The sequence below is a fragment of the Dromiciops gliroides genome, chromosome 1, assembly GCF_019393635.1.
Source record: "Dromiciops gliroides isolate mDroGli1 chromosome 1, mDroGli1.pri, whole genome shotgun sequence".
Classification (NCBI taxonomy): domain Eukaryota; kingdom Metazoa; phylum Chordata; class Mammalia; order Microbiotheria; family Microbiotheriidae; genus Dromiciops; species Dromiciops gliroides.
The window spans coordinates 383,861,264-383,875,906 of NC_057861.1; the positions used below are offsets into that span (position 1 = coordinate 383,861,264).

The 14,643-nt window shown below is 38.1% G+C and overlaps 1 protein-coding gene across 1 annotated transcript in view; it reads left to right on the forward strand.

Moving 5' to 3' along the window:
* The first annotated feature begins 2,014 nt into the window (after window positions 1–2,014).
* Window positions 2,015–14,643, forward strand: part of CDH20 (cadherin 20) — a 289,089-nt gene continuing 276,460 nt past the window's right edge. Inside the window, exon 1 of the mRNA XM_043978187.1 lies at window positions 2,015–2,536. The gene's annotated coding sequence lies outside the window, so the exon portion shown is untranslated. The remainder of the gene's footprint in view (window positions 2,537–14,643) is intronic.

Below are 14,643 nucleotides of genomic sequence, written 5' to 3' on the forward strand. Positions count from 1 at the left end.
GTGGTGGAAGAAAGAATGGATAGGAGAGGAGGGCAGCTAGGTGGCACTGGCCCTGGAATCAGGAGGACCTGAGTTCAAATTCTGCCTTAGACACTTGACACTAGCTGTGTGATTCTGGGCAAGTCACTTAACCTTCATTGCCCTGCCAAAAAATAAATGAATAGGAGAGAGGGATATGAGAAAGTAGTAGTAGAATCAATAGAATGTAGCAATCTAGTCTATACTAGAGGTGAGAAGTCAGATAACATCAATTATTTGAACAAGGAAAATAAGACATTTGGTAATGACAGTCAGAAATAATGAAATCAGAAGGAAGAAAAAGCCTTGAGGGAAAAAATAATAAAAGGCTCTGTTTTGGACTATAGTGAGCTCAGTTCTACTTCAAAATGTTCCATAAACACTTAGAAATGCTGGTGTGGAACTTGGGGGAGAGACTTGCATAAAAGTCCATGAGAGTAGATGATATTGTCAAAGAAAGAGTTTTAAGGAACATCCACCTTAAGGGCTTGGGAAGAAAACAAAAGGCTAATGAACACCCAACATCTAAACTAAAGTAGAAATATCCTTTGGACAAATAGTGTCCCATTATGGTAATATTTTAATCTTCAGAAAATAGGAATCCAGCACAAGATACTAGGAAGACATTCTCCATCTAAACAATTTAGACATACTAGTGCCCCCTAATTTCATCAATTGCCAACAGGGCTGACACTATTTAGAAAATTTGACTAATGTTTCAGCAATAAACTGAATGACTAAATAAAATCAAAGGGAAGTAGTGTACTGGGGAAAGAGTACCAGCTCTGTATTTAAAGGACAGGCTTAAATCCCACTTCTAGATCTTTCTACTTATATGACCTGGGGCTTGTATGACCCAATATGCTTCAATTCCCTATTCTGTAGAAGTAAAGGCTTGAAGTAAATGGCTTCTGATGTCCCTTTCAGCCTACATCTGTGGTCATATGACCTTGAGTTTTAATAACCTATGTTAACCTGTTGGTAAACTAAATAGTTCATGAGTTAATCAGTGGTAAAACCAGATTAATTAAAGTGGAGTGCATAAAGTGAGAAGGGGGGAGTTACAAATTCAATCTGTGAACTCATTCTAAAAAGGATAGAAGGCTGATAGGGATAAAACAAAAATTTTTTTAAAGAGAAGTAAAGGGGGAACTTGGAAATTTGACATCTCACCTTATTTTCCTAAGAAGTAGGAAAGGTTTTGTTAGCTTCTTTAGGGAGAGGGATAATTTTATCTTCAATGTTGTGGTCCTCATTTTATCACCGTTATAATCATCATCATTATTTTAGAAATGGATGTTCTATAAGAAAGTTGATAGGTATTTATTTTAGATGTAGAGAAGCTGCCTGCTCCCACACATAAAACTTGCTGTATAGTCAAGGAGACTGTTAGTTAATAATGAAAGGAAACTTGAATGTTTGGGAAAATACTTAAAAGTGTTCTGTGAGACTTTTTCTTAGTATCTCTCCCACTCTCCTGTCTTCCCCTTCCGTTCTCTAAATCACTCTAGTCCTTTCTATATTCAATTCCTGGGTTGAACTCTGCTTTATTCTCATCTCCTCACTCATCATCTCTGCCTGTCCTTTTCTATCCTCCCCTCTCAGCTGCCTCCTCCAGAACTATGGTTTAGAACAGTGAAACTTCTATGTTGCTCTAGCTACAGAGCTGGGTAGAGTGAATGGTTTGGGTAGGTCTGGATAACAAATACTTTCCCACTCCCGCCTCCAGCTCCTCTCCCCACTTCCAAATCCTCTTATTCTTCCAGACCATAGAGAGGTTTACACATTGAAATGCACTTATTTTCAAAATCTAAACACTGAAGAATTAACCCATTTTTTGCTTCTCACTAGTGTGTCTAAACCGCAGGGTGCCAACTGGACACTAATTGCTTTCATCTGGTGGTGTTCCAGACAGCTCCTCAGAAGGAAGGAGCGCACATTCCTGGCACCAATTGGCTAATTCAATTTACTTCAACAGCATTAGCCTCTGTCAGAATATTCATGAGCAAGAGAATGAGTACCAGTGGCAGCGGCAGGCAGCAGCCACTTAGACTAGGGAAAGAGCAAGAGAGAAGTGGTCGCTTCACCCAGCTTGGGAAGATCTGACCTGGACCACTCTACATCACTATCTCCCTGCTTAGCACCTGGAGCTCAGAGAAGGGAGTGATTGGGGCGCTGGTGGGCTTAGGGGACAATTTTGGGATTTCGACCTAACTCTTGAGGTACCTCAGCAGATACTTTGGAAAAGATACAGAAGGGAGAGAGGCGGTGACACTTTTGGCAGAGTGGGAAGGTGGGGGCGGGGAGAAGTGAAGCCAGCGAAAGAGAGGGAAAAGGAGAGGAAGAGAGAGAAGGAGAGCAAGAGAGAGACGGAGAGGAAGAAAGAAACAGGGGAACGGACTTCCCAGAAACAGCTCTCCGTGGCCGGTGCAGTGATGTGAAGAGAGCTAGGCATCCCGGGAGGGAGCCTCCGAGCTGCCGGGACCGAAGGTTTCCAGGGAGTCACTAGCTGCGAGAGGTAACGTCGCGGCTTCTGGGGTCTCCGCTTCTCTAGGGTTCGCAGCACAGGAATGGTCAGATAACCGCCGTTCTATCTGGGTTGGGGATGGAGGAAGTCGTGTCCTGGTGGGGGGAGTCAAGCGGATCTTGTCGCTTGCTACTCTGCGCTGGGGCTACCGCAACTGCCCCATAGGTCGTTAGGTGACAGGTGGGGGCACGGGGGTAGTTGCTTTGTGATGACTTAGATTTAAAAAAATAATAATAATAAGTATCTAAAGAGCTTTATGACCTGGGGGAAGGAGACCTCGATCTGCGCTGTCCCATAGCTGCAGGGTGGACGTTGGGGGAGGGGAGGGAGGAAGAGGAGGGGAGGGAAGCAGGGTTAGGGTAGGCACAGGGTTGATCTGGGTAGATAAGGAACCTTGAGCTCCCGTCTTATTGAGATTTGGCAGAAGGGAGCCATCTGGGCTCTGGCCTCAACTTTCCCATCTGTCGGCAGCGTCTCCGCTCTGCTCACTTGAGGAGCAATGCGAGGCAGCTGAGTCCCTGGGTAGAGGCACAATTAGGGTTGCCGTCCCTCAGAGAAAGCAGAGGGAGACTTTAACGCTAGACGTAGGTGGAAGGTCCAAGGTAGGAAGCTATCTCTTCTTTTGGGTTGTTTGATAAATCATGCTTCTTGAGTTTGGTGGCTGCGATGCCACCCCCAGCCCCCCATACCCCTTTACTGAGCTGGGCTGGGCTGGATAAGGAGAGAGGAGATGGGTTTGTCTTGCACTTTTCGCTTTCCAGTCACCTGCTGGACGTTGCCCAGCTTCCCCTACCGCTGTACCTTGCTTTCCTCAAAGAAGTCTCCCATTTGGTGGTTGGGGTGGAGGGTTATACATGGGAAACTTTCAGGCTTACAAAAGCAAACCTGCCGCGGGTACTAAGCATGCCCGGTGCTGATTATTCCACCCGCCCAGAAGCAGGAGCGTTTTCCAGGTTACCTCAAGTGCGAATTAAGAGAGGAAACCCGGGAAGACGGGAACGCATCTTGTTCAGGAGGTCAAGTGAACCCCAGGCGAGACCCAGAAGATAGGGAATGGGAAAATTGGAGAGAGCAGCACCAAATGGGTTATTACTTTATTTTACCAAATAAACATTCAAGCACACAACATTCTGAAGAAACCATCTAGCGTCCCTCCCCACCCCCACTCTAGCCATTCATGCTCAAGGTGCTAGTAAATCTACCACTAGTAAAAATTGCCCCGGAGTGTGTGGGTATTTATCCGGAGTCCATGTCCATTCAACAAAGGTAAAGTTAAAACTATTATACTGATACTTTTCCCCAAACTGTTCCCCCTCCCCCTTTTCTGGCTCCTGCTATCCCTCATTAGATTCCTGCCATTTCCTTTACTTATAGTTGACCCACAACATTACTCCCTTTTATCTTCTCCTTTCACCCCTCAGTTCAAGCTCAGAGAAGTGGATTTTTTACCAAAGGGTCACTGTGACTCTTGCAGTCCAACTGGGCATGCTCACTAGGCACAGTGAGCTTTGCTTGAAAATACAGAAGGAAGCCTATGAATTGCACCTACAGCTTCTTATCTCTGGAGAATCCTCACTGCTCTTCAAGAACCCAGAATATATATGGCATTAATATTTGGCAAGGAGATTGAGGTCAGGGAAAGGGTGGTCCTGAGAGCCAAGCATTAAAGTTTAGTAAGGTGGCCAGAGCTGAGGTCAGGATTCCCTGCCTTTCCCAGTGAGTTTTTGCTGCTGTTCCAGAAGGGGGGAAAGAAGAAAAAAGAGGAATAAAGAAATAGGCATCAAAAATCACAGTGGATATAAAATATTATAGACTGTGAACCAGAGCTGGAACACTAGGTTTTATCTTGTTCTTATGTCACTGACTTTGAGAGTGACCTTTGGCAAGTAATTTTCCCTGTAAGGGTTTCAATTTTCCCCAATTTGAAAAATACAGTCAGTAATCCTTGCCTTTCTAATAGGACTGTTGTGAGAAATGCTGAAATAAAATGAGATTTTTGTATCACAAATGTTTTGAGCATCCTTGAAAATGGCTTAATCCATGGTTTCTAGTCCACTAAGAACTTCCAGACAAGTTTGTTACACTTGGGGTTAAAGACATTCATTTTTAGTATGCATGTCATGTGACAGTATAAAATTAAAATGGAAAAGGAAATTACAAACATAAAAATGACTTAGCATTCTTGACATTTTCGTGCATACTTGGAGAAATATTAACTTTCATTTGGGGAGATTTTCCGGGGGATTTAATCAGTGTTTATACTACTGAAACGCCCTCTCCAGCTTTCTCCCCCGTAAAATTTTATGACCCAGTTCTTCCCTGGAAAGCTTAGTGAATAGTAACCACTGATCACTGAAAGTATAGAAGGTGCAACAACTGAGAGTATAGTTACATGTAGAGAAGATGGTACCATCCTAGGACACAGAAAACTCATCCTAATTGGGTTGGAGCAGCATTACACAAGGAGCAGAGGGGGGGCATCGTAATTTGCTCTCTCGAAATCCTAAGGTTCAAAAAAATCATCCCAACACCTTGCCAAAAAAAGACTACCTAAAGTTTTTGCTGTTTTCTTTTTATCTCTGAGACCTGACAAGAATGAGATTTAGCAAATAATTTTCACTAAAGGCAGAAAAGTTATTTTTATATACATCTGCCTTGGATGAAATGGAGCCCCACCCCTTTTTCCATTCTAACAAGAAAAAAAAAAAAAACTTTTCACATGTCCCACAATTTACCTGTGAACTTTTTTTAATACTCAAGTTTTGTGAAGATCTGCAGCAGTCTCTGAGGGTTTGAACAAATATTTTAAATAAAACAAGCCACTGAAAAATGTGTTGAAGAAAAGTAGATATATTATGTCCTGATAGAGAAGTTATTGAACACCTTTGAGCTATAAAAGGAATAGTTTGTCAGAGTGAAAATGATTCCCTTGAGTTTTCTCTACAAACAAACCAATCGTGGTATTTTTCTTTCCCTGATAGTTGTGGTCAATGTTTGGTTAAGTATTTTTACAATGTTGGACCTAAAATGGGTTTTGCCGGGTGTTGCTCTAAGGAGTGAGGAAAAATGTAAAAAGATACGGAAGGAAGAGGCCCAGTGGATAGAACATAAATCAGTCACAATATATTGGGGGATGATGAGAATAGGTCTTTTCACCCTAAAAAAATGCCCACTTTGGAAGAAAAAGAAGGCTGATTATTGGCATCCAATGCTGAAACCAAGGCAGCTGATACTGAGACGAGCCAAAGGGTGCAGTTTTTCTTAGTTTAGAAACAGCAAGACAGCCTCTGCCAAAGATCGCTGTAAACACTGAATAAAGATTTCATTGTGGGTTGGTGTGACTAGAATAATTAGACAGTTAATTGTTCATTCTGATCTGGCAGTGCTATAATCACTAGTGCACAGTAAAAAAAAAATGAGAGTGAGAGAAAAATAGAAAAGTAACATTTATCACTTTTATCTTCACTTCTTTTACTCTACAAGTACTTTAGAAAAGCTCAAATGAGCCCTGATCTGTTTTAAAAGGCAGTATCCATACAAAATGGTCACATGGAATTGAGCTATTTCTCTGCCATTTTTTCCCTCCAAGTTTCAGTCTGGACATAGTTAAGTGAGAATGGCTCTGTTTAGGATGTTTGGGCTTCCTGTTTTTTGAAACTATTTCCATAAGATGCAAAATTTCAACTATAAGCAATTAATGAATTTTAGTTATAGTTGTACTTTAATGCCAGCTCAGCAGGAATAAAAGCAAACAGTATTGGAACTACTGGAGCACTTTTCAAACAACTACACAGTATTTTTTTCTCAGCAATAAATCATTTTTATGTGATTTTTTTAATCTAGAAGAAATTGCTTACAGCAGTTACTCTTCCACATTAAACTGGAGAAATAACCTCCTTTATATACTTATAGGTGTTTTGGTGACCAAAAAACGTACTGTGAGTAGTCAAAATAGCTTAGCATACTCCCATTATCAGTAGTAAATTGCGACATTGATATTAACTGAGAGATAGCTAATATGCTACTGTCAAAGATGCTTTCCTACATAAGCCATGAAGAATTAGAAATGGGTAATAGACAGAAGGAGAAATAGAGAGCTTCCAAAGCATGTGTCCCAAGGCAGAAGCAGAGAAATGAGAAATGAAGAATTCTACAACCAATGAATCTTGATACACATTAAATTTTGATTTGGCTATGGACTTGGTGCAAAGTCTTCAACTTTAAATCAACAAAAATAACACCATTAAGTGTCAATGCTAAATCTTAATTCTAATGAGAAAGAATTCTTATGATATTGGGCGAGATGAATTAACTGTCAATGACAATGCCAATAAATTGATACTAAGGGAAGGATAAAAGAAATTTGCCATATCTCTGATTCTTGAAGCATATTTCTTATATTTGTATGAAAGGCGCAAAACAATGTTACGAAATCCTCACATTCCTTTATCTGACACCCAAAAGTAATAAGCAAAGAGGCAGAATAGCTTGATGAGGTGGTAAAAGCACATATATAAAAATTGTCAAAATAATAATCTCCAAAGGCCAAGTTGTACACACTGCTTCTTGTAACTTTTTTAAAAAATGCTACAACATATTGCCATACTAAATTCCAGTCATACACTACTCTAATGGGAAAGATAGGATGTGCTTATTTAATGCTACTTGTGTCTTACTAAATGATCATTCTGAACAAACTGCCAATCTCATACTCTAGTACAAGTGTTGTCTAGTTAAGAACATTCCTGATTGTATATGGTTTAACTCAATTTTAGAAGCCTGAGAACATTAAAATCATAGGATTACCCAAAGTTCTTTGTGATACATAAATGATGTAACCAACCTCAAAGTATTTTTTAATCAAAAAAGAGTTCAGAAAGAATTATAAAAGAAGTAAGCAAAAAGAAGTACGTGGATAGATCCCTATGCTGGCAATGTAGGTACTGTAGTGGAGGCAGGGAAAGTGAGGTCACATTGTCCAGAGAGGGCAGAATTGTGCAGGAAAAATGAAACCCAAAAGTGAGAGGTGGCATTGGTCTCATTCCATGTCCTTACCATAGGAAAAAAGACAAATGGTAAGACATCTTTAAGATGCAAGAAAATCTTGCCTTTTATCAAGATTTTTGACAACCTTAATTAAAATCTGATTCACTTCACAAGCTCTTTGAGAGCAAAGACAAGAGTCCTCTACTTTTTTTTGGATCCAATAATAAGACCAGGGAAGAGCCCCAAATATTTTATTTGTCTTGTTGTGAATCAAAATAGAATTTAATTAAACAGACAAATTCAAATGACTTTGCACTATTCTCAGCACTGCATATCATTACTAGTTTCATTCATGGGCGATTGTTGTTCTTTTAAATGGTGAAAAGTAAGAGAGAAGTGGTTCTGATTGACAGTAAAAATCATAATCATTTGTATTAGGGTATCAAGGGACAGCAGGAAATGTTTGCTTCAGTGACAGACCCCTGTTTGACTTCTTTGCCTTGAGTTATACTTAAATTCTGAATATGCTGTTGTACAGAAAAGTTGTTTGAAATGCACACTACATCTCCATAATAAAATTGCATTGTCACAGATACAATTGTTATTCATAACAAGTAATCTTAGAAACAGATTCCATCCCTTTAAGTACTGAGTCTTAGTCAAGCCAATTATGACTAAATTACAGCATGTTCTCTGCTGTATCAACTAATTAAAGGGTAATTAATAAAATGATAATTTCATTCCATGGATGCCTACATCTGGTTGTCATGGAGGAGTTTGTTTGTCATGTAGTTAAATGGTCAGACCCTACAATATGTGACTACAAAATTTTGTGCAGGGCACCTGTCAGGACAACAGGAATTTAACCCTTGGGTACCTTTAATATCAATTACAATATGCTTGCTATTAGATGTTTAATCTTACTATTTATGTTGTCTTATAACTAAAATAATCAATATTAATAAAGCATTTAATTTTTTTAAAAAGACTAATAAATAACTAGAGGATAAAATGGGTAAATTGTTGGCCTTTGGATTTTTTTTTCTTTGTTTTTAGGTTTGACCTAAGTTCCAAGGATAAGATGGCCTTTGCATATTTCCTAGTAGATGGGTGGTACATGGTGTAATGTGTTGACATAATTGTAAGTTTCTAGTCAAGAGAAAACCAGGATAGAATTAGAATGGAGATTCAATTATCCCTTGTTCCCAGAGAGAGTTGTTTTCAAGGATTAAAGTTATGTTGTGGTCAAAACAGCATGGAGAAATCTGCATTGCAGCCTTCTTGCCCTGTAGCCAACATCTTTGATTATGACCAAAGTCTAGTTTTCAAAGCTTCCATTTCAGACTGATAAACTAAGATCTAGACAATGATCTTAAAAGCCCTTTTAAATCTCCCTTATATATGTTGTGGTACATACATATGTTTTACATAGATTTTTTAAATATATATATATATATATATAGAAATGTTATAAATATAATTTATATACTCAATATAAATATATATGTGCAGGTTATATTTTATTACAGATGCATAATTCACTTTTTGTTTTGTTTTGTTTTTTGTTTTGTTTAGTGAGGCAATTGGGGTTAAGTGACTTGCCCAGGGTCACACAGCTAGTAAGTGTTAAGTGTCTGAGGCCGGATTTGAACTCAGGTACTCCTGAATCCAGGGCCCGTGCTCTATCCACCGCGCCACCTAGCTGCCCCCCATAATTCACTTTTAACACACAAAATGTTTTTCCTTTGAACTCTTTAGTAGATCATCCCTTAGAATTATTTTGCAGCTGTTGTATGTAATTTTTACCAGAGACCAAAAATAAATCACTTAGGTTCTTCTAAATTCAACAAAAACAAACGTTGTTTAATATGAATAATTGTGGAAACATCATAATGAAGGCATCAAGAGTGTGTGGAAATGGGGGCAGCTAGGTGGCACAGTGGATAGAGCAGTGGCCCTGGAGTCAGCAGTACCTGAGTTCAAATCTGGCCTCTGACACTTAACACTTACTAGCTGTGTGACCTTGGGCAAGTCACTTAACCCCAGTTGCCTCACTAAAAAAAAAAAGAGAGAGAGAAAAATTGAGAGTGTGGGAATGAAGACTCTTGTCTTTGTATGAAACTTGAACATCTTCCATGCAAACATTTTGAACAAACATTTGGAGCAGTGAGAATTCTGATCATCACATAGGTCATAGGCTGAGTTCTGGACTTGACGAGCACAAATTATTTTCTATTTATTTCTGTATTATTTGTCTCATCTTTATATTCACAGATCTTATTGTGCCTAGTTTATAGGAAGGGCTATGATTACATTTTCATGTGTATATATGTACATATCTCTGAGAATATGTATGTATACCTGTATGTATGTATATGTATATATACAATTATCCAAAACTTCATTATTGTTGAAATATAAGGGAAAGTGATTCATGTTATTTGATTTTTTTTAATTTAAGGATAATTTATTAACACCTGGAAGATATTTGAAGTTACTTTCTATATCATATTCCTTGCACAGTGAATTATTAATTCTGGTTTCATTCTTTCAATGACATTAGACTGAGGGGATTGAGTACAGGTGAATCAACAAGGTGTGATGACTTCCTCTTCAAAAACAGTCCACAATGTTTATATTCCATTGGCACATAGTGCCCAAAGAAAGGAGATGCTTGTTCCGCTAAAGCAAGTGGCTCATTGGGTAAACCAAACTTGGATTATTGTATTAAATGAGGATGCTGTATGTTAAGGATGTTGATAAACTGGAGTGTTTTCAGGGAACAATGACAGAATTGGAAGGAATGCTTGAAAACATTAATGCTACATAGCGTGGAACAGAGGTTTGTGTTGATCCCATAATAGCTGCCTTCAATTTTTGAAGGGTTGTCATGTGGCTAAATAATTTACCTTAATCTATATAAGATTACTAGAATACAAGCCTAAAACCAATGGGTTTACAACAAGGCAAATTATAACTCAATGAAATGAGATTTTAAATAATTAGAACTATCCAATTAAGCAATAACCTTATTTCTAAAGTAGTGACCTCCTCATCACTGGAAGTGCTCAATTACAGACTAGATGATCTCTTGTCCTGCAAGAATTGGGAGGTTGGATGTGATGAACGCTAAAGTTCCCCTTTCTAATATTGCACAGCTCTAAGAAATATCTAGAAAGAAATATTTTCTTAACAATTTATTTTAGCTCTTCTTTTAGAAAGAAAAGAAGTTATGGCTATACATATGTTATGGATCAATAAGCATGATCTCTTAGACTTATCACTATGAATAAAGATTTTAGATTTATAATAAAAATTCTAACAATAATATGCTATTATCTTAGTGTTGATTTTTTTTCAAATTATACTTTACCATCAGAAATGCCTTAATTAAAATAAACTTTAGCATTAATATTACTCTCCCACCACCAAACATTATCAGAGGACTTTAGCTGAAATTGAAAATATAAGTTATATTTGAAATAATAAATCTCGAGCAGTCGTTGTAAAACAATCTATTTGTCAGCTCATCATGTCAATGGAATATTTCATAGTGCTAAGCATCTACTAACAAATTATTTATAATCAATATGATTCAAAATTATATGCCATTAATTAGTGTTTTATTCATACATATACTTAATAGATTTCTTTAGTGTACTACCACCTACATTATCTTATTTGATTTTCATAGCAATATGTCACATAGGCAAGTATAGCTATTATCATCTCCATTTTTAAAGTAAAGAATTGGAAGCTCAAAAAAAATTTGCCCAATATCACACAAAACATTTGTGGTAAAACCGGGAATAAATCTTATTGCTTTTTCCAATAACCCATGTTATATCTTGTACATCACTGAATAAATAAATGAATGTTGCAGACATGCTACTTAAGATGTTGTTTTTCCTTGTTTGTTGAAGAGGACAATGACATCTGGAGGTGATGTCTTGACTTCAGTGAATTGGATTTAAGTGAGGGTGGGTTATGAAAAGTCACCAGCCTCACTCTGTCCTCCAAAGCCATCTGGGTCCAGTGGCAAGATATAGATCAGGATGACTGAAGATGGCACTGAATGTTTGAGGTAATCAGAGTTAAGTGACTTGCCCAGAGTCACACAGCTAGTAAGTGTTAATTATCTGAGCATGGATTTGAACTCAGGTCCTCATGACTCCAAGTTCAGTGTTCTATCCACTGGGCCACCTAGCTGTCCCTTGACACTTAAGATATCTTGCATTCAAAAGAAAAAGAGATGTTTTAAGAGCACTACAAAATTATTTCCTTTGAAAGTATATGTCATTTTAACATATCTTTAAAACTTTTGGATATAATGCTCTTTAAAATCATTTTATGGTGAATGTTCATAGGTTGACTATACTTATAGGTAATATTAGAACTTAGAACAAGAAGTCTCAGTGGTGATGCACTCCAACTCCTCCATTTTACAATGAGGAAACTGAGGCCCATAAAAAGGGAGTGACTTGCCAAAAGTAACAATAATAGAACCAGTCAATATTTGAAATGTCTACAAGGAGTTTAAAATAAAAATAAATAAGGAGAGCATCTAACTGACCTTGATTTCAAATCATCAGGTTCACATGATATACATCTTAGAGTTCTTAAGAAACCACCTTTCAGATATGATTGCTGAAGTGCTCACACTCATCTTTTGAAGGCTCTGAAGAATGGGGAGGTACATCAGGATTAAAAAGTAGCCATATTTTCAAAAAGGGGGCAGAGATTGTTAGGAGCTTGGCTTCCTAGAAGAGTACTCAAGAGTATTATTAAAGAAATAATTACTGAAAACCTAAAAAGTGAAGGAATAATCAGAAAGAGCTAACATAACTTCATGAAAAACATATCATGAAAGACTAAACAATTCCTTTTTTGGTTGTAATCCCAATTCCTTTGCCCTCCAGAATATCATATTTCATGTCCTCAGATCCTTTAACGAAGATGCTGCTAGATCTTGTCTTATCCTGACTTTGGCTCATTTTGGGATCTATTTCAGGAGGTGATCTGTGGATTCTTTCAAATCCTATTTTACCTTCTGCTTCTAGAATATCAAGGCAATTTTTCCCTGGCAATTTCTTGGAAGATAATGTCTAAGCTCTTTTTTTTTTTGATCATGGTTTTCAGGTAGTCCAATAATTTTCAAATTATCTCTCCTGGATCTATTTTCCAGGTCAGCTATTTTTCCAAGGAGATATTTCACATTGCCCTCTTTTTTTTTCTTCATTAATTTGGATTTGCTTTATTGTGTCATAAAGTTGTTAGCTTCCATTTTTTCAATCCTATTTTTTCCCCGGGGGGGGGGTGGTTTGAGGGGCAGGGCAATGAGGATTAAATGACTTGCCCAGGGTCCCAAAGCTAGTAAGTGTCAAGTATCTGAGGCCGGATTTGAATTCAGGTCCTCCTGAATCCAGGGGCAGTGCTTTATCCACTGTACCACCTAGCTGCCACTTCAACCCTAATTCTTAAGCCATAATTTTCTCCAGAGAACTTTTCCATTTGGTTTTTCAAGCTGTTGACTTCTTTTTATGACTTTCCTGCATCACTCTCATTTCTCTTTCCATTTTTCCAGTACCTCTCTTAGTTTATCTTCAAAGTCCTATTTGAGTGCTTCTATCGCCTGAGATAAATTTATATTTTTCTTAGAAGCTTTGGATGTAGGAACTTTGACTGTGTTATCTTCTTCTGAGGGTGTATTTTGATCTTCCTTGTCTCCAAAGAAACTTTCTATTGTCCGCATTTTCTTCTGTCTTTTCATATTACTAGCCTATATCTTGACTTTTAACTCCTTCTTAAAGTGGAGCACTGCTTCCAGGATGCACTGTTCCAAGATTGAGGGGGTCCCAAGTGGTATGAAGTAGGTTCTCCATTCCCCTGACCTGTGCTCTGGTCTGTAAATATCCCTAGGCTTGCTTGCTCTTTAAACCAGAAACAAAATTCTGTTTCACTGTGGTTGCAAGTTCCAGGCAATCCTGCACACACCCCCACCCCCACATACACACACCTGGGCTGCTGCCACTCAAGACTGCTTCCTGGTTCCCAGCACAGGTAAAATAACTGAGTTATACCTTAGCGCCAGCATAGACTCCTGAAATCTCCCCCCCAGCCAACAACTTGACCCTCTCACTAGACCTTTAGCTGAATTCCAGAAGAAGCCACTGCTATAGAAGATTCAGAGGCTCTGGAGGGTCTCTTTTTCTCATATGGCCTGCTTGGGGCTGGACCTGTGTCAGTGTGGCTGCGAGGCTGGGCTCCACTTCCACTCTGGTACAACAGACCTTTCCTGCCAACCTTCTAAGCCATCTTTGACTGGAAAATGATCTCACCCCATCCTTTTGTGAGTTCTGCTGCTCTAGGAGTTGTTTTAGGTTGTTATTTGGAGATTTTTGTAGTGATAGTGTGAGGAGCCCTCAGAGGTTACTGCCTTTCCTCTGCCATCTTGGTTCCACCCCTTCTAACACTTCCCTTTTATTGGACATGGATTGACAAATTAAAAGCATTAATATAGTTTACCTAGTTTTCAGAAAACCATTTGATAAACCCTCTCATTGCTATCCTTATGGACAAGTTTGAAAAAAAGTTGAACAGTGGATAGTATAGATATATAGGTACATACCTATGAAACTTATTGAAGAATTGTATGTAAATAATAATCAATAATAAATATGTCAACTTGGATGGAGATTTCCATTAGAATTCCCCTTCGAGTCTGTTTTTTCATTTATGATATTCAATATTTTTTTTACCAATGACTTGTAAAAAGGCATAGATCAATCAGTTGACCATTAAATATTTATTAAGCTGCTACTATGTGCCAAGAAATGGAGTTTTAAAAAAGGAAAAACATAGTTCTTGCCCTCAAGGAGCTTAAAATCTAGTGGAGAAAAACAACACAGAAAAGGAAGATGAAAATAGGGTTTGGTGGAGGAGGAAGAGGAGATGGTTAGTGAATACCTAAAAGAGGAAGTAGTAATCACACAGGTTGAGTGAGTATGATTTAATCTAGGAAAAGGCTTGCCAGAGTAAGCTTATTTCCTTTTTATAAATGGTACAATGTAGACTAGGGGAAAGTTATAAAAGTTCATCTCAATTTCAGTAAA